The following is a 27,365-nucleotide window of genomic DNA, read 5'->3' as shown; positions in this document are numbered from 1 at the left end:
GTGATACCAGTGTAACTGAAAGATGCTTTTGGGTTATTAGATGTGTGAACAAAATAGTTGTGTCCCCCTTACAAACACCTAGGATGTGTCTGCACCTCTAGATGTGTCTTTTTACCTACACTTCATTTTCACATTATTTCTGGAAACATAAAAGAACAAACTTTCCCTTGGACAACAATGTAATAAATGAAACCACTGTAACATTGATGGAACTTTTTCAAAAAGTTTCCATTTACAGCTAGTATTTCGAGTTTGGGGTTGTTGTATGGGCTTTCTCTGCTCATGAAGACTGCATCAAAAACAACTGGCACAGTAAGATATCTTTAAGATAGAAATATGAATTGTATTATACAGTTAAATAACAAATGCATACAGAACAAGAATGTTAAATCACGTATTTAACTTGAATCAGTACAAAATAAATCTGTTAAAAGGAAATAATGAGATACCATTTTTGTGCTTATGACAAAATCTATGGAAAACAGGTAACTGAAATATTTTTTATTTATTAAATGAAACTAAAAAGAATTAATTTGGCCACATTTCTAATAAAAATTACTATAGGGTGAATCAGATGATTAATTTCAGGGTGTTTTTTTTGTTTTGTTTTATTTTGTTTTGTTTTTAAAGTAAACTGGGAAGCCCTTAGAGATGCATATCCAGCGTTGGAGCTAAAAGGAGAACCTTACCAGGTAATCAGACTTCGGTTTGTATAGGAAAAGGAGCTGGTTCTGTGGACTTTTCTTATGCCATACTCAGGCAAATCACCCAATAAGGACTTTTGATCTGGCCCTTAAGCCCCTATTTCTACAGCCATTGATGGGAAGTTTCTCATTAAGTCCCCATTTTTGCAAAGCACTTAAGTATGTGCTTAAAACTGAGGGAGTTGGGAGAGGCTTTGCTGAAAAGGGATGGGATTACTTCTGTTTAAAATTAAACAGCTCTGCTGAGTCAGGGCCTAACTGTGATGGACATAGGAGCAGGCACTATGTGAGCAACAATATATTAAAATAATTTACATTGCTGAAGGCATCAGTGGTGGCACCAAAGGCTCAGTGCAAAGTGCATTGACGGGAATGGAAAGACTCTCATTGATGGCAATGGGGTTTGGATCAGGCTCTAAATGCCTGGTATCCAGCTTCTGAGCCCTAGGCCACAGTGGTCCTATTACAAGTAACCCACAACTCTACATTTTTACCTCACATTCTGTCATTCTTTACATTTTTCCTAATCTCAGACTTCTAAAGGCAAAGTCTTCATGAGCCAGAATGAAAACAATTACTGTCATTAATTCCTATTGGTCATGATACATGTTTCATTAGGATTATTGGAGGGACTATTTAAAGACATGCTATTAGGCCTCATAATATCATATGGTTAGGAAAACTGGTAGGTGGGGTTCATAATGAACCATGGGCAGAACACTAGTGATGGGACAAGAGCATGGTCATTTACACTTTCTTTCCTTTCCTTTCCCTAGCAGATGGACCTGAACCATGAATCTGGATCCACTGCTTTAAAGTTTGTGGATGTCTGGATCCAGGTTTTTGGATCAGTCCATTATAGAGAGAAAGATCTAGAGCCAATCATCACAGGAATTCAGATTGAGGATTTTGGATCATGCTCCTCTCTAGCATAGATCTGTGATCACAAGACTTTTAGGAAATAATATGTCATTCTCCAGCAAGTGCAAAACATACCTGGATAGACCGTGGCTAATTGTGGAAATGACCACATGACACTAGTTATGCAAGAGATGTACAGAATAAAATGGGTCAGATAATACTCAGATTGCTTCACACACGTTGAGGTTTACCAGCTCATGATGTGTTGGGAATGCACAATGAGCTGAAAAGAGATAACTGTTATTATTCAGATGAAATACTATAATTTAGTGAAGTTAATGGAGGAGTGGGTGGTTACCTAACTGGGTTTTTAGTAGGATTTAGTGCTTTAGTGTTGGATTACTGCTGTGTGAGGCATGTCCAAATGAAGGATTATGGATCACACGTATGGTGGTCTGGACCTCATCAAGGACACAGATGTTACCAACGGTATCTGAACACAGTTGGAGCCTCTTGATTCGCAAGGTGGTGATCTGGCTAATGGCAATATGGGACCTGAAAGTGCAGATTCTGTGCTGTTACACTGATGCAGCCCTGTTTGGCCTATGCCCCTTGGATATCAGGCTCCTGAGCACTGAATGTGTGTAACAAAGTCACAGTCTTTTCTTTATCCTTTAAAAAACATTTCCACTTGCCTCTAGAATGAAAAGTTTCCTGACCAGCAGTATTTTTTTTTGGTACTGTGTATGCTGATTTAGGGAAGTAATTATGAATGATGTGGTTATTGTTACATCCTTGTGCATTACATAAATACAGCGATGTCCATTTCTTTCAAGTGTAAGTGTAGTGCTTTATTAATTTAAATGAGGAGGAGGTGGGGAGCATGGGAAGATTCCCTATCAGCTGGATTGGCCCACAGTTTTTCACAGGGCCCTGTGGAAAGTAAATTGGGGGACTTCGATAATCAATATAGTATATCTGGGTGTAGGAGGATGCTGTGGCTGGATGGGTCAGGGGCCCATAGGAAGACATGAGTGAATTTTAGGAACTAGGGGAGGCAGATCAGGTTTTTGAGGCATTCACAGGGATTTCATCAAGTAGAGCAACTGGAAGGGCAGTGCTTGACATCTACCTGGACATAGGTCTTAGGTACTGTCTTTCAAGCCAGAGGATCACCATGGGCCGTTGGATCGGTCAGGTCAGGTGACTCATCACCATCCTTAAATACGAAAAAAAAAAAATCAATCCTGAACCTGTGTTCATGTATTTACACAAGCAGGTATGCTGGCAACCAGATTGTCACTTAGCTACTGAAATATATTTCCAAGAACCCCATGAGCCTAGGGTCAGGATTCACATCATCTCCCTAGCTGTAGGAAGACCCTGTTCACGACAGCAGCCCAGTTAGAGGGAGCATCTAGTGTCAAGGAGAAGAAACCCAGGGTTAGCAAAAATGTTCCAGTTCTCACCAGACAGAAGAAAAACACATTAAGGGCATACCCATCACACACACTAACTAGCAATGCTCTGTTTCCTATCCCACCCCATCCATTAGACACAATACTTAAAATGACTTTTAAAATCCTACATGAAGAATAGCCAGTGAGAGAGACTCATGCATTACAGCATGCAATTAAGAGGGAGGTGGGATCGAATGCAGAAAGCATGCAATTAATTGTGGGGGTGAGCAGAAACAAAAATCAGATAAGGTTGCTATATGACAACAGTGAATTTACCTGTCACCTCATTTGCAACACTCAGGCATTGAAAAGAAAATACTGAAGGGCATCGTAAATTTTAAAATGGCCACATAATAACCAAAGCACATTATTTTTATCAACATACTGAGTGCGTATAAAGAAATGCATATTTCATCATAATCATACCTTAACTCTGACCCTTGAATGGTTTGTGGGGCATGGGCAGGTTATGTATTGTTTTCTGTTCTCTTGATTTTTGGTATCTAAATATTTTCTTTTGAAGAGGCATTGTAAAATGAGAACATCAATTAGTCTATTTACTGACAGTAGAATTTTTTTGCTAACGTCCTTAGAATTGCTGTTTCTTGAGAACAATATGTAGTGCAATAGGAAAAGTGTTATATAATTTTGTAGTAAGTCAATAATATTATATGCACTTGGATTTGAGGCAGAAAACTATGTTTCATTACTATCTGTCCTTGATTAAATACAACACACAAACTCCAGTTCTCTATTCCAACCCTCTAATAACTGAGCTAAAGGAATTTAGCTAGCAATGACAGGAATACCCTTGAGTTCTTATTTGAGCTACAACCAGCAACCAGAAGGCAGTATGTTCATGTACATGCACATAGTGCCAAATCTCGCTCCCATTGAATTCAGTGGCAAAACCTCCCCTTAACATCAATGCGAATATGATGGGGTCTCTGCCCTTTTGAAATTTCTTCAAATATAGCTGGTGCCTGAGTTTTCAAAGAGACTTTAACTGTGTGGAAAATCTGGAGAGTGGTAATTAGCTGTTTTTAAGGTAGAGGGAAATAAAAAAAATTAGACACTGCATTTCAAATCAGTGTGATTTGCTGATGACCTGGGAGTAAAATTTTCAAAACCGCTTAAGTTACTTAGGACGATAAGCCCCATTAATGAAAGTATCTCAGCAACAATGTGACAGATTTTCTTCAAATTTTGCAAGAATATTCGCCTCCAGATTAAATTTGATGATGTTCAGGCCAAATCATTTTTCCTTGACAGTTATGGGATTTGGGGCAAAAATAGATGTTTACAGTAGATGCTGGTTGCAACAAGTATACGTTATCTATATGTTCAAAAATAAGGGGGGGAGAAGGGTCTTTCCTCCTCTCTGTAGTGCTGTGTGTTGCCTCACCCAGAGCCGATGTTTACTTGCTCTGAAAGAACTGTTGTAGTTTGTATTTTTGGAATGCAACAGAAGGCCAGTAGGGGCTGCTGACAAAAACCACAGGATCCTTTGCAGCTACACACTCGGCACATGTCTAGACCTGGACCTGCATGCTAGAAGGCAGAAACCTTTCAAAGCTTTATGTGGCAGTGTAATAGTAGCACTCAGTAAGGCGATTGTTGGCAAGGGAATAATAATCTGATAATAATCTGTGCACTAACATATAGAGCCTGCTTTTTTGCCCATAAAAGGGCTGAGCCCCAATATCATAGTTGACCCTATAAGTACTATTGCAAACAGTAACAAAATCTGAATGGAAGAAGACTGTCTCCTGTCTCTCCTGAACACCCCCTTCTTTCACCCACAACACTTCCCTTTGCATCTTATAATGCAAATGTTTTGTAATCTTAGTCTCTTACTTTTTAAAAATTTAAATATGATCCTAAAGATAAGATCAATAGATAAAGAAAAAAATAAAGCCCAAGTCTGCCTTTCGCAGGGGAGAAGGTTAGTGTTAAGTCATTGAAAAGTCAATTCCCCCCTTCCTCCACCTTAAAACCTTGTACAAATTAGACATTTACATGATAGATGAGCATGTCCCTTTCTTAGGGAAAGTACTCTGTTGGAACTCAGAGCTAGGATAAGTTCCATGTAATGTGGCAGTTGCCAAGGTAACTACTTGTTCTTAATTGAATAGTAGAGAAAATATTTGTGTAACTTATTGGCACATAAATTAAGGTTGCCCTTGAGCAGCCTTAAACTCTCACAACCTTCTTTTTAACCAAATTGTCCTAGTTTCCTACATTTTCTATTAATGCCCAGACATCACTGGAATGTTACTGGCTGCCAGTGCCCCTTCCCTGACTCTGCCCGCTGGTAGGGTGCTGTGTGCTCACCTCCTGTATGTCACAAAGAAATAGCTGGGTTATGATGATGGTTGGTTGTACTGCAAATACAACACAGAAAGGAGAGTAGGACTGCTGGCTGTAGTGAAAAACATTGTTATGAATAAGGCTCCAATTAAAAAAAAATCACATCTTTTGTGACTATGGACCAGATGCTCAGCCAGCATAGACTGGCGTAGCTCTATTGAAGTCAATGGAGCTGTGCTGATTCACATCAGCTGAGGGTTTGGCCTTTAATGCTTTTCCCCCTAAAACTGTTCCTATCCATTAAAAGTAGTATTGATTTCTGAATTACACATACACAGCTGAGCACAGTAGAGTGGACTGTAGTGCCCCACCAGCCCTGTGCAAAGGATTGGATTTAAAAGACCGCAGGGAAGTATCATACCCCACCCAAAAATATGTGCACACACTCTCACATGCTAGTGTGCTGGGCAAACCTCTCCACTGCCACCAGTAATTACGTTGGCTAAGGACCGTGTGTAATCCCTTCTCAGGGGATTTAGACCTGTGGGGCCCCACTGCTCCTATAACTGTCCACACTCACAACCTCCTCCACTCCCCATGCTGCTGGAGGCATCTTGGAACAGAGTTTCATGGTGCACAGGAGGTATCCCCCTTACTCCATCCTCCATACACTGAAACTGCATCAGTTCAGCTGTTTTGGGGGGAAGGAGATGAGCAACATTTGACCCACTAGCAAGAACTTTCAATATCCAACTCTGTGGTCACTAAATAACTGGAATGTCATTGGCAGGTGTAGTGAGGTGGACCGGCTCTCCCCAGACACAGAGGAAGAAGGTGATCCCATCCCCTCATGGGAGGAGCCCTACCCCTAGCTCTGCCCTCTGGAAGCCAAGGGGCAGGGCTGGAAGTATAAAGGCAGGACCCAGAAGCTCAGTAGGGGCCCAGCCACTGAAGGGGATGGATGCATCCCCTAAGCACTTGCGCTGGGAGGTGGCAGCAGGCCCACAGAGTGCAGATGACTGTCGCTGACCACCTGGACCCTGGACTGACCTGACCCCAGGGGAAGCAGACGACTGGCTCGGATCACCCAGACTCCTGGACGACCCGGCCCCACAGGAAGCAGATGACTGGCCTGGACCACCCGGATCCCTGGATGACCCAACCCCGCAGGAGACAGATGGCTGGCCTGGACCGCCGGCTGGCCCAACCCTGGCAGAGCTTCTGCCAGCAACTGAGGCCCCCGCCAATCACCTTAGCTCACCAGACCAGCAGGTACTTTGTAGGGGGAGTGTGGAAGTGACCCAGGGGTAGTAGACACCAGTCTGGCTGCAACACTGGCAGAGGGTGAGTCAGCGTGTTGCAGCTTGGATTCCCTCTGACACGGTGGCAAACCCTTAGGGCCCTGGGCAGGGATGCAGAGGAGTGGGAGGGCCTGCATCCCCCCTGCCATCAAAGCTGTGTGTGGCAGTGTACCCCTCCCTCAGTCTAGCCGAAGGAAAACCTGAGTTACCCGACTTTGTTTGCAGCCTCACCTGAGTACAGGTTGGAGCTGAGTGACTTTGTTTCCCACCCTGCTCTGAACCAGAGCCTGGGTTGATTGACTGTTTGCAGCTTCACCTGAGTGAAGGCCTGAGGAGGTACTAGGGCTGCAGGGAGGCAGCCAGGGCAAGAAAAGGCAGCAGGTCCAACCCCCTTGCGAGTGATGAGTGGCCATTTCAGACTGCAGTTTGCCCCTGAGAGAAGGGGCTAGATAATGACTGGCAGTAGCCACTGAGGGAAGGTGGCTATAGGGGGTTGGGGTTCCCCTGGGAGGGGAGACCCAGAGTGTGGGGACACTGCCGTGGGGCAACACCCCAAGATAAGTGGCACCGTGGTCTGGGAGGGGCACGGGGCCCGAACTGGTGGAGATAAAGGGACTGCAGAGGGGCAGGTAAGGGCAGGGGAGAAACTGACCAGAGGAGGGCACTCCTGAGCTGGATGAGCTAATTTCCGGACTGACCAGCAGGAGGCGCGTGGCTGTGAGTGCCCCGCCCTGCTACAGCAGGTGTAATTGATTGTGCTGTACCAGAAACAGGTCCCCTATTATTTCCTTGTCTTTTCTAAATCCGGGATGCTTATCAGATCGCAATTTAGCGTATTTGTAATGTGTCAGCGTTTTTAATGTGTACGCTAATTTGAGCTCCTTGTTTTGAGTCACCTTTGTAACACATTTTCCAATTCAGGGGAAATAAGTCAGGTTGGTTAAACTGGGGTTTGAGAAGAAATAATTAGAATTGGAAAGGATGGAAACAAAATCTTTCATTATTTTCAATAATTTCTTTGTAAATGTATTGTCCAGCTGGGCCATGATCCTGCAGTTTACAAGGCATGGCAGGCTGCTGCACCCACACAAAGATCAATGAAGTCCTGTTTTGCACAGGCACAGCAGTCCACTTGTATTGTAGATGGGCAGATTGTAAGGCATTCAGAGCAAGACCCATCATATAAGTCTTTAATATACCTTTAAATAATATCTGCATCATTGTTTACATATTGTGACAAATTCAGGACAGACAGCTGCAAGGGAGGGGTAGAAATCAGTCTCAGAGGGTTAAAAAGCCCTCCTCCCTATCAACTGGGGGGTAACTATGGGTCAGTCAGATTCAGCTGAGAAGGAGTTACCAAAGTATCAATTACAATCAGCTGAGAGGGAGCTACCTGAGGTTAATTAGGATCAGCTGATTCCAACTAAGGGCTGCCTGAGACCTTTTTAAACCCTCCCCTGGGGGGAAGGAGAAGAGAAGGAGCCCTGCTGCCAGGAGCAGCAAGACAGTGAGCCTCACCAGGAGGAGAGGCAGTAGTCTGTCCCAGAAGGGCAGGGCTGCCCAGAGGGGGGGGGCAAGAGGGGCAATTTGCCCCAGACCCCGCCGGGGCCCCCATGAGAGTTTTTCGGGGCCCCTGGTGCGGGGTCCTTCACTCGCTCTGGGGGGCCTGGAAAACTCTTGCGGGGCCCGGGCCCCTGGAGCTTCTTCCGCTCCCGGTCTTCGCTGGCGGGGGGTCCTTATGCTCTGGGGCGGAAGGACCCCCCGCCAGCGAATTACCGCCGAAGTGGGACCCGCCGCCAAACTGCAGCCGGGTCTTCGGCGGTAATTCGGCGGCGGGGGGCCCTTTCGTTCCGGAACCTGCTGCTGAAGTGCCCCGAAGACTCAGCTGCACTTCGGCGGCGGGTCCCGCTTCGGTGGCAGGGGGCCCCTGCTGCGGGTCTTCGGGGCACTTCGGCGGCGGGTCCCGGAACGGAAGGGGCCCCCCGCCACTGAATTACCGCTGAAGTGGGGGCCCCCCACCGCCGAAGACCCCAGGCCCCCGGAATCCTCTGGGCGGCCCTGCACAAGGGAGAAAAATATGCTAAAAAGGACTGGTGGAGAGAAGGAACAGACTTCCCCTGTGTCCCAAGGGGGACCATGTTACCCAAGCCTGTCTCACCAGGGCTAAAAGCAGCGGAGGGTGGTGAGATTGAGAAGGTGCCTTGCCACAAGGAATGTAATTAGCTGATTTTCATTGTGAAATATAATTGTTAAGGTTCAAACACACAACAGCTCTCTTTACCAAGTTAATTCTCTAGTCACAGAGGAAATGTGGTGAAACTGGTGTGTGGTGTCTTTTAAGTCAGTAATGAATGAGAACAGAAACTATATATTCAGCTGTCTGAGGACTAAAGTCTGGAGAACTAGTTTGTCAGATGAAACTTTCTGAAGAAAAATGTTACAAGATGCTATGAGCAAGGCAAGCAGCCCAAACAGCATCATATAGGTGACCTGTCAATTAAACTGAACTTGTATTAATAATAGTCCTTAACAAGCTGTCAGTCTCTACAGAGCCTTTTGTGCCTTTTCCCTGATGCTTTTGTGTTCGCTTACTGGATGGCTACAAATCAGCCCTAGCTGAGCTGCGGTCAGTCCTGGGGCAGCTTAGGAAAAATGTAGCTTCTTTTCCTTTGTCTGTCTTGTGCTCTTGCTTTTTTCCCCTTTTATTTGCCTTTCACTGGCACAGAAATCATAAAAATTGCAGGCTGGGGGTCAAGCTGCATAAAACAAGCAGACACCAGTTTCCTCTTTGTTTGGGTGCAGAGCACAGATGGGAGCGGGGAGGCTGCTGTTTCACTGAGATAATTGCCATTGCAGTAGAAAATACAAAAGCAGCCCAGTGACATTAGGACGATTACTGGCAGTGGATATTTTTCCTTTAATGAAATTGGGGTGAGTTTCTTATCTATTTTTTGAATATCAAAACCACTGAGTATTTCTGAGCCCCATGTTCCACCTCTCCCACCCCCAGGCTTGAGGTCAAAAACACCCCAAGGCACAGAAAAGAATGCAGTGTAGCCTGAACAAAGAGATCTTCACTCATGTGCTCTCCCAGCAGTGGTCACCAAGTTAATCCAGGCGCTGAGCTGCCATAGGGTTGCCTACTGCTGCTGTATGCTGCTGAGCAGCCAAGTCAATGAAGTTGCTCAGAGCGGCCCTTGCTAAGCTGTGTTCACATGGCTGTCTTTAAGACAGTTTCTTGAGGGAATGTAACACGCAAAGCACCGTATTCCTTGACCCTGTCTCTCAAGCCTAGCCACACACCCTGTTGCTGTACATTGCACTTTTATGGATAGAGTCTTTGTCTACATGGAGTTGTTTGCATCAGGAGAGCTACACTGATCAAGCTGCACCAGTGTAAATCCCTAGTGGAGACTGCTTCAGCCTATCATGGTATGAAACAGAGAGAAACCACAACAGAGCTAATCACAGTTTATGCTGGTGCAGTGTGTCTACACTCAAACTTTGGATTGATGAAACTGCATCAATACCCTGGTTTCACCAGTGCAAAACCCCTAGGGTGGAGAAAGCCTAAATACTCTGGCAGCTCCCTGGAGAAGGAGAGAGAGAGAGAGAATGGGCCATGTATCTTTCCTCTCCTTACCCCCTTCAACATGCCAGGAACACGGAAGCCTCTCATTTCCAAATTAGGATGATCAATTTTTCAGCTGGGAATTTAGATGATTTTTTTGGTTAGTCATTTGCTTTGTTGTTTTATCTCTTGTTGTAAAGCTCCGTGAGAGACTGTGTGAAGGAAACAATATCACTTTTTAAAATTGTATTTGCACCCACTGTAAACTACTTAATGCCATACCCATGACTTCTTTTTATTATGTTGTATTAGTACAGGTGGGGCAAATACATTATCACTCATGTCAACACTGGCATTTAGATGAAAGCCTGAAGATGAACCATGGCTGGTTTGGGGAACATTGTCTAGTAGTAGTTTTAGCATTGGACCAGGAGTCTGGGTTCTTTTTCCATCTATGCCACTAGCTCAGGCTGGGAGTGGATGGGTCATTACACAAAGTAAAATTATTTCCCCATGTTTATTCTCGCGCTCCCCACCCCCCGGTTCCTCACAACTTCTTGTCAACTGCTGCAAATCGACCATTTTGATTACAGCTACAACAAGTTTTTTTCTCTCCTGCTGGTAATAGCTCACCTTAGCTGATCACTCTCATCAGAGTGTGTATGGTAACACCCATTGTTTCATGTTCTCTGTGTAGATATATATATATCTTCCTACTGTATTTTCCACTGCATGTGTCAGATGAAGTGGGCTGTAGCCCACGAAAGCTTATGCTCAAATAAATTTGTTAGTCTCTAAGGTGCCACAAGTACTCCTGTTCTTTTAGCTCAGGCAAGCCACTTTACTTCCCTATGTCATTTTAATTGCTTCTGACATGGAGATGATGATACGTTCTTACTCTTGAGTGTTGAGGAATCTTTAATGTTGGTAAAGTGCTTTGAGATCCTCAGATGTTGGAAGTGAAAAGTACTGTATTATTGATGTCGCTATTTACTCATTTGAAAAACATAACTCTAGATGACAAGATTTTGCAAAACAAAAACAATCCCCAATTTTTAGATGTATTGAGACTCAAACCAATTACAGAAACCACCTAACCTCCACAATCTTAAGGATTTGGATAAAGGCCTAAAGCACCCTTGTAGGGTTGTGGTGGAGGTTTTTTTGGTTTTGTTTTTTGAGGGGAGGGAATTGAGGGTGGTTGTGGGTCTTTTGTTTGTTTTTGTTTTTTTGCAAAACCTAAATCAACCTCTTTTGGCCCAGTATTTATTTGTATATTTATTTCTAATAATATGATTTTTGTAAAGAAAATGAACTTGGAAAGGTAATCAAATCACTCTTTTCCCAATAGCAAGTGTTCAACGACATAAAGTCCTGATCCCAAATCATCCCGTTCACTTCAATGGGCTTTGGACCCATCCTTTAAAAGGTCTAATTTAATATGATCTTCTCTTAGCAAAATTTGACCCAAGAGTTGAAAAGAGGCAAAATATGTGTGCAAAAGTGCGTACACAGCTGCATGGATAATGCGCGTAGAGCAAAGGCCTCTTCTATTTGAAAACTTGAGGCCTGGTCCATTGATCCTTTTGAAGTCAGTGAGAAATCTGGTCTTTGATTTCAGTGGGAGCGGAATATGGATCTTTATGGCAACTTCTGCATGTGAGTAACAAAACACTATTGCGAATTTTTAAATGCCACTAAAACCTACTAATTTTTTATATGATGATAAACCAGTACCTGGTAAAATGTTTTGTTTTCTGTGTAAATTTGCAATAGAGATGGAATTGTCTTCATTCTCACATTAAAATAAGTTTTGCAGAGTTCCAGTCTTTATGGCTCATTTTTCTTGTATTGCTATATGTCTGACATATAGGAGAGCTTGTGCTTGTTTTCATTATGCTAGAATAATCATTCATATTTTCAATATATATTGGAACTAGTAACGTGGACCTTTTAAAAGCCATGAAGGTGAAAGGCTTCTTAATAGAGACCAGAACACAGGCAGGTAGTGTGCAAGTTTCCCCCTGCAGTTCAGCACAGCACTCAGGCTTTATCTGTATCATCCTATTACACTAGATCTGAGTCTCCCTCAAAACTGAGGCTGCCAGTTATGATGAACTGGAACACATCAAGCAGTCATTTTTGTAAAGTGGACCAATCTCAGGTAGGAACTAGGTTGAGACCAATAATCTCATTTCATTTGTGATCTATACTACATCTGAATCCAGATGTTCAAGGTAAAAAGCCATTATATTACTATTAACCAACACCATTGTCTAATCAAATGAGAGCAATGGTTTGGTTTGGTTTTATCCCTTATTGGTGCATCCAGCAGAGATCAACTTCAATGGAGCAGAAAAAGCCCAAGTAAGTTGAATTTAAGTCTTTTGCCAATGTCTGCCAGTCATGATGCCATATATAGTAAGTTGGACACTCTGGCTTGCTATCTGTGTTCTGCTTTGTTTCCTGATCCGTGTGGTCCATTAATTTTTGGTGTTATGGGAGTAAATGGGAGCAGAATTTGGCCTTTTATATCAGGGTTTCAAATGATTCTGTTCTTTACATTTTATTAACTCGCTCATGTCAATTTCACAGCCTCTACTTTTCTCGCTGATAGAAATTCAGTTGGAAAATATTTGGAATGCAGAAAAGCAAGCATATCACAGATTGAATATTTGCATGAAGGGAATATTTGATCATAAATAATCCACAGTAGTATGTTTCATTGGGTAAATCACAATCCAGAATGAAAACAGGGATTAGTGCTGTGCGATGAATAGATCTCCTGCTCCCTCTCTCAAAACAAAGTCAGCATGTATTGTATGACTTATTTTGCTGACTTTAATAAGTAGATTGGGTTATATACGGGATAAAGCAGAATGCAAAAAAGTTTGCATAGGGATTTATTACTGAATTCATAAGAATGTCCATACTGGGTCAGACCAATGGTCCATCTAGCCCAGTGTCCTGTCTTTGACAGTGTCCAGTGTCAGAGGCTTCAGAGGGAATGTACAGAACAGGCCAATTTTGAGTGATCCATCCCCTGTTGTCCAGTCTCAACTTCTGACAGTTGGAGGTTTAGAGACACCGGGAGGATAGGGTTGCGTCCCTGACCTCTTGGCTGATTTATGGGCCTATTCTCCATGAACTTATCTAATTCTTTTTTGAATCCAGTTATACTTTTCATTGGCAAATAATACTTCTCCTGTAATTTACAAAGAAATAACTGATTTTTCTTTTTAAAAAATTAGTTAATGAAAAATGGTGGTTTATTCATTATTCTTGGGGACATTTGGGGAGTGATCACAAAATGACAATCAATCTTTCAATAGCAGGTCTGTGTGGCTTGGCAGTGTTTTAAAGAAGGCTAAATGAAGACAGTTTGAAAGTGGGAGCTGTATCCATACTGCAGCTAATATGAGGCTTAGTGAGCTGGAAGGGGAAATCTGCCAAGTCTGCAAGGTTGATTGGTGGAGCTGTTTGAAGAAAGCATTTCTAATGGACCTCTCAGTTTATTAAAAAATCAAAGTACTCTTTTAACATATTACAATCAGTGCAGCGAAAGGCAGCCTTTGAGGGCACCGTCAAAAGGAGATTGTTTGTTTGATAATGGATATGCACAGGTGGCCTCCAGCACAGAAAGGCATCTTAGCGATATTAAAGGTAAGGTGGGGGTTATTGTTTTGGTTTTTTGGTCAGGTTGCCTTTTTGTACATTCATCATGCAGTAATACTATTATATGTTTCACAGTGTAGCAGCCTCCTACAGCATGAGGCTGGCATAGGCTCTTTATCCAAAATACCTACCTGCATCCATCACAGTTCTGCAGACAGCCTGTCCTGATCTGTTTCAGGGCACATGATAGTGTGCAGATTATTACACTTGCAGCCAGCAGCCCACCTTCCATTACTGAACGAGTGGGTTTCACATGTGGTTTTAAAACCCAGTCTTGAAAAGCTAATTAAGAAGAGAAGGAACAGTGGGTCAACGAAGCTATGCTGATTTACACCAGGTGAGGATATGGCCCTGTATGTATATCTCTGTAAGCTCCAATTTCTCTGGTACAGTTGCATGTGTGTAATATCTTAGGCCCTAGGAAGCATGGATATATGAAGCTCTATGGTATTTATGATAGATTTCAGGTTCCTTGTGATCATATTATGTGCCACAACACTATGACAATTGTCAGACTTTATTTCATATCACCAATCCAAATTACTGCAAATCTTTTATTTTTTTACTTTTTCAAATTGAATTAACCTTACTCTTTTGATAACTGCTTATTGTTTGATTTCTTTCTAATAAGTCATTTCAAAAGGATAAGATGTTTTCATGCTCAGGATTTTACCTACTTTTTAAAAGAGCTAGTAATAAATTATAAGTTATAAAGAATGCAGAAAACTCTCCATGATAAACACTGTTATGCTGGAAGCTCCTAACAGTGAGTCTTTGATCCAAAGACAATCACAGACCTGGTTAAAGCTGATAGCTGTGCTAAGCATCCTTCTTTCAGTCTAAATGGAAAATGCAATTAAACCCTTTCACGTGGAGAGATCGCTGGAAATAATAGAAGCCACCCCTCAAGGCAGTCACCTCATGGTGAGGCCTGAGCAAAAACTAACCCAGGTAGATTAACAGGGGTTTCCCTGATTGAAAGGCAGAGACTTAGGGCACGGTTACACTAGAGAGTTCACAGTGGCGCAGCTGTGTTGCTGCAAGCTCTCTAGTGTAGCCACTCTAAGCCGACAGGAGAGAGCTCTCCCATCTGCTTAACTATTCCAGCTCCCACGAGCAGCAGTAGCTACGTCGGCAGGAGGAGCTCTGCCACCAACATAGCACCAACATGACACACTGGTGCTTGTGTCAGTGTAACTTATGTCACTTGGGGGAGGAGGGTGATTTAATCACACCCCTAAACAATATAAGTTATGCCAACATAAACTGTAGTGTAGACATAGCTACGGAGCTTGGGTTTGCGGGCTGTGGTGTTAGAGGCAGAAAGTGAGAAAAGCAGTGGTGTGTGTGTCCCTGAATGGAAGCAGAGAGAGAGAATTTCTTGGGCACAGAACTCACTGGAGAGGCAGGCGTGGGGGATTTTTAAGCAAGGAAACTCCCTGATGCTGCTTGTTCCTACTATGTTCAGGGAAAGGGCTCTTTATGTACCTTCTTTGTAAAGGAACAGGATTGCACCAATGGATATACCTGACTTTTATCTTCAATTTCTCCTCCTAATGAAAACAACCCTGAAAGGCCCCAAATACTGGCTAACCCCCATTAGAGTTGTACTGCCAATGCATCTCAACCCACACCTGGCCTCACAACCACAACTTTCAGGAATAAGAGTAGGAATCTGAGAATTAATTAGCGCTGGTTGAAAAATTTCTATTGAAACTGTTGGAAAATTGCATTTTTGACAAAATGAAAATTTTCACAAAAAGCGCTGGCTACATCTTCCATGATACACCCTGGTTGGAGAGGCCCATGATGTACTAATACCTCCTGGCTCCAAGAGGGGAGACTATGGTACATCATGAAAATGTAGTCTGACCAGGAATCACAGTCTCACCACAGCACAGGTGAGAATGGGAGCATAAGGCATCTAAACAACAATTCCCAAGAGGTACTGTGGAGCAATTTCTAAAGCAGAATATTTTATTTTTTTGGCCAAAACTCTTTGGTATTCAAATTTCTGCCAGAAATCAAAATTTTCTGTCCCCACCCACTTCAACACATGCTTGCTTTTTTTTTCTTTTAACCAGCTCTAGAATTAATACTGACAATATCAGCATTAATTCCTACAGGCACTTTCTATTAATTGAACAAGATTGAAAGATGCCCCTTTCTACTCCTGTAATCCCCTCCAGGCTTTAAAATACAGGGAATGAAATGGCCCGTAGCAATTAGAGAGGAAGTAGCTCGGTTAGGCCAACTAGCTTTTCCCTCTGCCAGTGCAGGACTATTATTATTAATGAGCACCCAGGATTCTGCTGGGCATTTGCATTGTCCCCTACAGGATAGTATGACATTAACCTTTGGAAAAGTGAACTGTGCTTTCCTGAGTGCTAACACCACAATACAAAGAGAAGAAAAGACAAAAGAGTTTGGCTAATTGTACTTCATCAAGCATCAGTGAATTTGATGAGAATATTATCAGCTGGCATAGTAAATAGACTCTCTCCCAGGGTTGTATGCAGTGTTTGTTGAAGCTGCGTCAGTCCCAGGATATTACCTCACCCACCTTGTCTGTAATATTTTGTATCGGACCAACTTCTTTTGGTGAGAGAGACAAGCTTTTGAGATTACACTGAAGCTGGTCCAATAAAAGATACCACCTCACCCACCTTGTCTCTCTCTCCCAGGAGGCAGTAGTTATGAAAAGAGTGGATTTCTATTTCTTGGGCTCCCATTTTGTACTACTTTGGGTATTTGCTGGACATCACAGTAGCGTCTGACTTACATGCCATATTCAAGCACAAATATACAGTACAATATTCATGACACTTTATTTTCTCTTTTCACAAATATTTGAGCACTCAAGTTTCACTTTCATTCATGGAAAAAACAATAGTATGTGTCTTGGGTAACTAACCAACACTGCAAATTTCAGTTTATATTTGCAGTCTGCACTGTTTTTTCATTAAATAAATCATCCGACCAAGTTAAAGAAATAAAACCACATGATACATATAACTAATTGACAGTGTGCAAACTGGTTTTATGTTTGCAAACAATCTTCAAGCCAAGCATTGTTTGCTGAAGCAAAGTGTGATTTTTTTTTTCTTTTGATCCACAAATATATTTGCAAATATTGTATTTTGATGATAGTAGACAATTTTAAGGAAGGGAGGAAAAGCTAGAATCTGTAGAATAGATTATTTATTGTGATTTATTCACTCAGTTTTAATAGCAAGTGATGGATATTTGTACTGTGCACGCATGTAGCTTCAATACTTCGTTAAGTAGCAGAGCATAAAAATGTTCAGGAGCATAAACTATTCTGTTCTGTATTAGTACTTTTATACGGCTTTATAGTTTCAAAGAACTGTATAAACATTCATTAATTAATCCTAACAAAATCTTTATGATGTAGGTGAGTCAACATTATTATCCCTATTTAACAGATGAAGGAAGTGAGACATAGAGGGATTAAGGCCCCAATTCAACAAAGCACTCAAGTGTGCTTAATTTTAAGCAGATGAGTAATCCCATTCCTAGCCAGCAAAGTATCTAAGCATACTTAACTTTTAGTATGTGCTTAAATTCCTAAGGTTTAAGGGCCTAAGTAACTTGCCACAGAGGAAGTGAGTTTCAGAACCCAGATTGAAACGAGAAGTTCCTGACTTGCAACTCCATGCTCAGTGTATTAGACTATGCTGCTTTGATTCTAATTTACAGAAGTAATATTAGCTATAACTGTTTACCATGATGAGCATGAAGTATGCTTTATGTAGCTGGAGCTATACTGAGGGGTGATAACCAATAGGTGATTGCAAGGTTAGTTAATAAAAAACAACCTTCAATAACATTGAGAAATACCTTGGGTCTTAGAAAACTCCACTGTAGATGGCATTCTTCTCTTTGAATCAGTAATGAATCAATGATTTAACACTGTGCTAGAAGGTTCTGTGTTGCTCAAGAAGATGGCCCTGACATCACAGTTCATTAAAGATCCCATGGTATTTTTTGCAGAATAGGGGTGGTTAGCTCTGATATCCTAGCCAAATTCCACATCTGTTAAGTGCATAAACCTTAGCCTTCTTTTTATCAAATATATATTGTTCTCAAAGTGCTGATTATTTGAATCAACATTGGCTCAGACCTGCCTTTTTTTTTTTTTAGGAGGTTGATTAAAGTCTGAATCATCAAAGGGGTCCCCTTTTGATCTTTTAACACCTGATTTAAAAAAAAATGGATAGTGCTCCACTGTTACCATACAAGCATGATTATCAATATATAAACACTTAAATAGGTGTATCAGAGAGATCTGAATATACTTTTCCATTTAAAAAAAACCTGCTCTTCATATTGTATAATCCCTTGGTCAACTCTCTTACACTAGGAACTGGAGAAATATTCCTTTCTACTAATTTTTGGCTATCACATATATGGTGCCCAAGGGTTTGGGTTCAACTGTAAGCTCTGTGGGGCAGGGACTATCCTTTTGTTCTTTGTTTGTGTAGCATATAGTGCAGTGGGGTCCTGGTCTGTGACTGCAACTCGTAGGCACTATGATAATACAAATAATAATAGTCATATAAAGAGGACAGGTTGATTACGTCTAATATTTCTGTATACAAAGCAGTTGTTAACAAGCCTATGCTGAGCTCACTCTTCTAAGCAGATGTTCTTCAGTTTAATTTTCCTCCAGTTTAGTTGCATGCTACCTACTTACCAGTTAAGGAATTGCAACTTTTTCCATGTGAATGTAGGCCTCTTAGGGTATGTCTACGCTGCAACATAAGCCCAAGGTTAGTGGGACTGGAGTCAGCTGGCCTGTATTAGGGAATCCTGGACTTGAGCCTTTACATTGTATTTTAACCCTAGCTTAAGACTTCTCTAACCTGTGCTTGAACCTAGGGCTCAAGGTGTCCACTGCAGTGTGCAGACCCAAATCAAAGTAACCATATCCCAGAGTCCCTGCCGCCCGCTCCCCAGCACCACCCCAAAATGTGGCCACTCAAGCCCTAGGACTGTGGTGCACTGTGAGGGAAACTTTACTACCTGCCCTGCGCTTTACCAGGAAGCACCTTGCTTTGCAAAAGACTTGATTGGTTTGCTCTCCAGTGCAAACCCAGGAGGCTCTCTGATAGTGTGCTTGCAGATTGGTGATGGAAGAGAATGAGTTAACACTGACCTGCACTGCTGCCATTTGCAAAGTGGGGGTGGCTTCCGTTTTCAATAGAGTGGACTGCAGATTGTTGGGATAGAGAGGACTAAGGAAATTGTCCCATGGAATTGTGGGATACTTCCAGCTGACTCCCAAGACCTGAGTCAAGCAGGGCTGCGTCTACACTTCAAAGCAATATGGCTCAGACCCAGGGTCCCAACTTAAATTGAGTTTGGACCCTCCAGCTCTGCAGGGCCCTAGGGCCCTGGGGCTGAGTCCTGGATTAGCGCAATTGCAGTGTAAATGCAAGAGGCGTTAGGCTTGAGCCGAAGCTCAAGCACGGGCTTACGTTTTAGCGTAGACATACCCTTAGAAACAAAAATAGACCAAACCTCTGGGCCATGTTAAGCCTTGGTTTACCCACTGTGAAATGCCATTCTCTCCAGTTAAATTGTGTTGTGTGTCAGGGAAGAATTTGGTTCCTTTTCCTCTAATGTCATACTAATGCATGGGGCATGTAAGTGATTATGTTATGAATCTGTATGATGATTAAAGGCAGTAGCAAATAAATGAGCATCTATCTTGTGTGTTCCATTCTATGCATCCGAAGAAGTGAGCTTTAGCTCACGAAAGCTCATGCTAAAATAAATTTGTTAGTCTTTAAGGTGCCACAAGTACTCCTGGTTTTTTTTGCGGATACAGACTAACACGGCTGCTACTCTGAAACCCATCTATCTTGTATACATCTTTATATTACTGATGACTAGCCAACTTTAATCACCAGCCCTTTAGAAAAAGCTGAAATACTTGTCATGCTTAATGACTTTCCTTTTTAACACAAGACATTTTATGTTATACAAAATAATAGTAAATATTGTTCTTTTTTCAATTTAGGCAAATTAGGCATAAAATTTAATCAGGGAGATTTTGCCTTTCTTGGAATATTCCTTTGTGTAGTCGGGCTCAGATTCTGTCCTAAAATACATACACATGCAGAACTTGCAACAAAAGTCAATGGGAGTTTCTTGAATGTATCAAAAGGTAGATTGTAGTCCTGCACATTTGAAACCATTATCTAACCAGATAATATTTTAGTATTTTGCTATCCAGAGTTCATTGAATTCTGGACAGTCTGAGAGTTTATGTCCCTGACATATGGTATCTAAATATTGGTTCTAATCTAATATTGAATGTCCTCCAGATTCTAATGTTCTTCCTTTAAAAAAAAAAATCCATCACTCTATTGTTGAGAAATTTAAAATACACCACTCATCTGTGTATTTGTACTGCATCAAAGAGCTGTAATGTGAACTTGACTTGCTTGTCCTTCCCTAATGGCCTCTTGGATTTTTGCCTCAGATTAAGTGCTTTAGGTGATGTTGGACAAACTGCATTGTGTGTTTCTATTATTTTGTTCTGAACAGAAGAAGGAATAATTGTAATTGCATCCAACCATAAGTGGACATATATTTAGCCACAAGCTAAAACCATCCATCTTTTAGCATCATTGTATAAGATCCTCATTCTTTCAGGGAAATACATGTTGTCCATTGAAGGTTCACTGATTGTTATATAACTCTTCAGCATTTACTTAGGAGCTGGAGATTTGTAACTGAATGCTTAAAACATTTTGACTGCTGAAAATCCTGCATTTCCTCTAGGTAAAGTGCAATGTTATTCTATAGCCAAATTCCCTACTCTCTTATAAATAGGATGGAGCAACTTTTGCACACACACACATATATATATATATATATATATGCAGCCTCAAGACACTAAACTGAACCAAGGCATTTTGATTACTTCTGCCAGTACAAAATATTTTAATGTTTAATTCCCGAACATAGTTTAACTTTTTTCTTCCAGGGATTTATTTGACCAGAATAGCAAGCCACAAAGCAATGATCAATTCTTAAAGTAGATTAAAGATTTTATAACAGTTTAGTAATCTCCAATACATACTTGAGATCTACTCTCTCTCTCTCTCTAAGTATTTATACTGCACTCATCACAATGGAATCTGAACACTTTCATTATAGCATAATTTATGGATGCTGCAAACATTTGCAGCTAGATAACAATCTGGGAAACACTAACTAGAGTGATGTAAAAAAAAATTTCCTTGCTCCCTTATAAGCAGTATAGTAAACTCTTTGGGGGCGGGGATCATCGTATGTATAGGGCTTAGCAGCAGTGGAGCCCTGATCTGTTTCCTTCTTTGACGGTGTTACTAGCTGTGACGAAGTGGGGGATTTTCTTGTTTTTTCCTTGTTTTTCCAATGGTTTGCATGCAGAGGGGTGGGACTCAATTTCCCTGGGTGTTACTGGTTTAACCAGGTGATGGGAGAGGGAGTTTGTTGTTATAGAGGACTGGAGAGAGAACTTGGGACCCCAGCCAATGGCCTGGAGGATGGATACCAGCGACTGGTGACCTGACGATCTGGTGACCCGGAGGCCCAGCTCCAGGGCCGCCCAGAGGGGAGGGCAAAGGGGGCAATTTGCCCAGGGCCACGGGCTCCGCAGGGGCCCCCAAGAGAAGAGCGGAGGCTCCCGCCTCCGCCCCTCTCCTGGAGCCTCGGCGCATGAAGCGCCGAGACTCCGGCCGAGCCCCTGAGCCCCGCCCCGAGCCGCGTGTGAGGGGGCGGGGCTGGGAGCTCCAACGGGGCCTGAGCCTCGCCCCGCTCAGAGCGCCGTGGGGAGGGGGAGGGGCAGCTGCCTCCGCTCAGCGTGGAGCTCCCAGCCCCGCCCCCTCACCACACGGCTCTGAGCGGGACGGAGCTCAGGCCCCGCGGGCGACGCGCTCGGTAAGGGGCCGGGGCCGCGGGCGGGCGGGAGAAGCCGGGGCCGCGGGCGGGCGAAGCCGGGGCCGGGGCTGCTGCCGGCCTGGCGGGCGGGCGAAGCCGCGGCCGGGTGGGCGGGCGAAGCCGGGGCCGGGGCTGCGGGCGGGCGGGCGAAGCCGGGGCCGGGGCCGCTGCCGGCCTGGCAGGCGGGCGGGCGAAGCCGCAGCCGGGTGGGCGGGAGAAGCCGGGGCCGGGGCCGCGGCCGGGAGGGAGAGGCCGGGGCCGCGGGCGGGCGGGAGGGAGAAGCCGGGGCCGCGGGCGGGCGGGCGAAGCCGGGGCCGGGCCGGGGCCGGGGGGGAGAAGCGGGACCCGCCGCCGAAGCGCAGCCCGGTCTTTGGCGGTGGGGGGCCCCTTCTGTTCCGGGACCCGCCGCCGAAGTGCTCCGAAGACCCGCGGCGGGGGGCTCCCGCCGCGGGTCTTCGGGGCACTTCGGCGGCGGGGGGCCCTTCCGTTCCGGGACCCGCCGCCGAAGTGCTCTGAAGACCCGCGGCGGGGGGCTCCCGCCGCGGGTCTTCGGGGCACTTCGGCGGCGGGTCCCGGAACGGAAGGGCCCCCCGCCGCCGAAGACCCCGGGCCCCCGGAATTCTCTGGGCGGCCCTGCCCAGCTCAGGAGTCGCAGCTGATTCTGGCCAGTGGGAGGACAATGAGCTGTAAAGAGAGGACCCTGAAGAGAGGACCCCTGTGACCTAACCCGCCAGTTCCAGCCAGAGGGGGCCAGAGGACAGAAGAGAGAAGAGGCCCAGGCGACCCTGTTTACTTGGAGAGAAGACAATGGACAGAGGTGGGGCTTGGGGCCGGTGATATCAGATGTCCAGCTGGGAAGCAGGGGGCTCGCGACTGGAGAGAGGGAGCAGAGCCCACCTGGATGCAGGGGAGACTGGGATGTGCTGAGGGAGGCCAGGCCTGAGGCCCTGAGAGTTTCCTGTGTTGTGTTCAATGCTCAATAAAAGCTCCTGTTTTATGCTGGCTGAGAGTCACTCCAGTCTAGAGAACAGGGTTGCATCAACCCCTTCGGGGGGTGGAGGCCCTGGGGGTCCAGAGCGAGTGGACTGCCTGAGGGGGCCCACTGCCCGAAACAGGTGTGCTAAGACTCAGAGAGGTGTGGCTCCAGGAGGTGGAGTGGCCTAACCCTGAGTGAGAGTGGACCCCCGAGGAGGGCTGTCCTACAAATACTAGTTGAGTTACAATGCTGGGACACTCTCGAGTACTTCCTCCACAGCAGGCCCTTATCGATTTTTAGGCACAGTAGACAACTTTATTGATGCAGAGGCAGCTGACCCAGGGGAACCTGTAGTGGCCAAGCCTATTCTGGACCTGGTAGAGACTATCAATGGGGTCCCTCTTATCCTCCTGGCCACTGGCAATGGAAACTGCTCCTCTTGAAGTTACTATCCAAGGGCATCGAGAGACTATGCAATTCAGTTCCATCTGTTCCCCATACTTCCCTTTGATCCTGGGTATCCTGTAGCTGGCCCTCCACAACCCCTTATCTGCTGGTGTGCACTAAAAGTTGAATTTCTCCCAGAATTCTGCCAGCAGCACTGCTTGACACCACAAAATTGGCCACATGCCAGGGTAGCTGGCCCAGCAGTACTGCCCACTGAGTCCGGTCCTCAACTTCCATCCAAGTACAGTGAGTACAGAGGTGTCAAAAGAATGCAAATATCTTGCCCCTGCACAGGAACTATGATTGTCCAATCAAGCTACAACTAGGGGCAAACATTCTGTTCTGGTCTGTATACACCATGTTGGAGCCTGAACTAGCCTCACTGTTCACCTACCTTCAGGAGAACTTACTAAGGGCTTTATTCATAATCCACTTTGCCTGCCAGGGTGCCAGTCCTTTATTTATTTATTTATTTATTTATTTAAAAAGATGGAAGCCTCCAACTAAGTGTCAGCTATTGGGCTCTAAGTCAGGTCACCATTAGAAACTGGTACCCATTACCATGAGTTAATGGATTGTATGAGCACCTCCCAGTTATATGTAAAGCTGGACCTGGGGGGAATATACCACCTAGAACATGTTAGAGGTGGGGATAAATGGAAGATTGCCTTTTGAACGCATTACAGTCACTTGGAATAACTTCTGGTGCCATTTGGTCTGACAAATGTGCCCACCATATTCCAGAATTTTATTAATTATGTATTGTGGGACATTCTGGACCAATATGTGGTAGCATACCTGGATGACATACTTCTTTTTTCAGACAACTCTGAATAATTCACCTTGAACGTCCATTCCATCCTGGAGAGGCTACACCAATATGGCCTCTATGCTAAGCTAGAAAAGTGTGCCTTTGATCAGTCCTCCACAAAATTCCTAGGGTTCATCCTCGCTCCTTCTGGTATCAAAATGGATCCATGCAAGGTAAAGGCAGTCCTCCAGTGGGCAGCCCATTTGTGAACATTTGTGGGTGGTCCTCGAGTGGGCAGAACATTTGTGAACTACAGAGTTTCCTGGGGTTCACGAACTTTATGGGCAGTTCATCCCAAAGTTCTCCAAGCAGATTGCCCCCCTCACTACACAAAAACATCAGGTTCCTCTAGTCTTCTGAGGCCTAGCAGGCTTTCGAGCAAATAAAACTCATTTACCACCAGTCCCATAGTGATCCACCCCGACACCTTGTATGCTTTCATCGTCGAAGCAGATGCTTCCAACTTGCCAGTTAGAGTGGTGCTATCCCAAAGGCACAGTCCTCAACAACTGCTAAATCTGTGCATCTTCTATTCCAGGAAACTCTCACCCACAGAGCAAAATTACAAAATTTTACAAAATTACAAAGAGCTCCTGGCAATTAAGACTGCCTTTCAGGAGTGGCATCACTATCTAGAAGGGCCTGGTGTCCCATCCAGGTGAACACCAATCATAAGAACCTTGAATATCTGAGTGGGGCCAAAGACCTCAACCAACAACTTTGGTGGGCCTTATTCTTTTCACGCTTTGATTTCATAATCTCCTATACTACAGGAACCAAATATAGTAAGGCTGATGCTTTGTCCCAGAAGGGTGAATATTACTCTGACCTAAAAGACTCAAGCCTGAAAACCTGTCTGCATCCTCAAGCCTCAACTTTCTGGGGCGTGGCTCCCCACCGAGGTCTGCTCACCCTCATATGATCAGACTCAGCCCATGGAACCCATAAGTAAGGAACCCCATGATGTCCAAGATGGGGTAACCTCTGTAAAAGGGTGTGTTTGTGTATACACACACACAATATTATGTCCCACTGGGCCTTCAAGGATACAGCCCTACAAGTATGTCAGCTGAACTTCAGCTGTAAAGGGACTTTGAGGCCTTATCCTTACTAACTCACATCTGCTTAAACTTTGTCAGGGGAAGTTCAAGCCGCAAGACTGAGGTCTCCAGGTCTACTTTGGATTAGCCCTGCAATATCTCATGGAGGAATTTGAACAAACTGCACATGGACTGCCTATTGGACTATAAACTATTGAACTGATTCTGGAAAGACTTATACAAATCAGCAGCTGCACCATCTCTGCTATGAAACTGACCTAAGAACTTTATTCATATCAGTATGTATAATGATCTTTCAACCACAGTAACTTTCTTTTCCTTTTTAATACCGTAAATCTTAGGTTTAGTTAATAAGAATTGACTGTAATCGTGTATTTGGGTAAGATCTGAAATATTCATTGATCTGGTGGATAATGTATCCGATCTCGTGGGATTGGTAGAACTTTATATATGGTGATTAAGGTTTTAAGTAACCCTCACTATATAGACTTGGTTTTCTGGCTGGTAGCCAACAGCTGGATTGCTTAAAGGGAACTGTATTTTTAGCTTCTTTATAACCAGTAAGGAGCTGTTTAGTTACTGGCTTGGTAAATCTATTTATAAAATAAACCACCAGTTTTGAGTATTGTCTGCCCTATTCTTTACAGTTTACCCTGATTGACCAATCTCAGTATAGCCCCTCCAGTGACTATGGTCACATACACCAGTTTATTATCTTAAATAGAGTTACCCAGAAACTTTAATTTAAACACACTGAATTAGGTAAAACTTGTTTAACTACAAAGACAAATTTTAAGTGACTATAAATAATGAGGCATAAAAGTCAGAAATGGTTTAAAAAAAAAAGCTAAAAACTCTTACTGGTATTTATATAAGAAACTATCATCATTGCAAAGCAAACTTTCTCACCACATGCTTCTGCAGATTACTGATCAAACTTTCAGGTCAGGACCCCTCCCCCAGAGTCCAATGGCTGTTTCCTTTTGTCTTCTCAGGTGTGGAGAATGAATTGGGAATTTAATTACGTTCTTTAACATTTTTATCAATGACCTGGAAGAAAATATAAAATCACTGATAAAATTTGCAGATATCTCAAAGATTGGGGAGTGGCAAATACGGAAGCGGACAGGTCACTGAAACAGAGTGATCTAGATTGCCTGTTAAGCTGAGCACAACCAAAGAGTATGTGTTTTAATACATCCAAATGCAAAGTTATGCATTTAGGAACAAAGAAAGCAGGCTTTACTTACAGCATGGGTGACTCTATTCTGGAGGCAGAGACTCTGAAAAAAGATTTGGGGGTCATGTGGATAATCAGCTGTACATGAGCTCCCAGTACTATGATGTGGTCAAACGAGCTGCAATCTTTGGATGCTTAAACAGGAGAATATTGAGTAGGAGAGGTTATGTTACCTCTGTATTTGACACTGGTGTGACCACTGCTGGAAACTGTGTCCAGTTTGGGTGTCTGCACTTCAGGAAGGAGGTTGATAAATTGGAGTGACTTCAGAGAAGAGTCACAAGGATGATTAAAGGACTGGAAAGCATTCCTTTCTAGTGATAAACTCCAGGAGCTCCATCTCTTTAGTTTAACAAAGAGAAGGTTAAGGGGTGACTTAATTACAATATACAGAAATTTGATAATGGGCTAGCAGGCAAAGATATTACAAGATCCCATGTCTGGAAGTTGAAACTAGACAAATTCAAAGTAGAAATAAGGTACAATTTTTATAACAGTGAAGTTATTAACTACTGGAACAACTTCCCAGGGGTTGTGGTGGATTCTCCAATGTGGCAATTTTAAAATCAAAATTGAATACTTTTTCTCAAAGATATGCACTAGTTCAAACAGGGAAGTCCTATAGCCTATGTTATGCAGGAGGTCAGACTAAGTGATCACAGTGAACACTTCTGGCCTTACAATCTATAAGTCTATGAACTTTCTTAAGAATGGAATCATTATTGTATAGATTTGATAGGTTCTTAAACTTGAGGAATGTCAAAATCAAAACAAAACAAAAAATCCAAACAAATTCCAAGTTATTCCTCCTCTGGGCTTTCTACTTTGTCCTGTCCTTTCTGTGTCACTCTTTTGGAGAAGGAAAGTGGTCACAGCCTTCCAAAAGTGGGCATGGTCAGCCTCGGAGCTTTCACACTCCTTGCGGCTCTCTAGACTAGCAATGTAAAAATGGTGAGTAAGGAGTGCACAATGTAAAGCTGGCCAAGGGG

At 43.7% G+C, this 27,365-nt stretch overlaps 1 protein-coding gene across 1 annotated transcript in view; it reads left to right on the top strand.

The window, feature by feature from the left end:
- The first annotated feature begins 630 nt into the window (after positions 1–630).
- Positions 631–27,365, top strand: part of ANKRD55 (ankyrin repeat domain 55) — a 204,277-nt gene continuing 177,542 nt past the window's right edge. The window contains exons 1-4 of the mRNA XM_045020668.1: positions 631–692; positions 6,326–6,607; positions 24,088–24,248; positions 25,215–25,414. The gene's annotated coding sequence lies outside the window, so the exon portion shown is untranslated. The remainder of the gene's footprint in view (positions 693–6,325; positions 6,608–24,087; positions 24,249–25,214; positions 25,415–27,365) is intronic.

Source organism: Mauremys mutica, chromosome 6 (genome assembly GCF_020497125.1).
Source record: "Mauremys mutica isolate MM-2020 ecotype Southern chromosome 6, ASM2049712v1, whole genome shotgun sequence".
In the NCBI taxonomy this organism is placed as follows: Eukaryota; Metazoa; Chordata; order Testudines; family Geoemydidae; genus Mauremys; species Mauremys mutica.
This window is presented reverse-complemented; position numbering and strand designations above follow the sequence as displayed.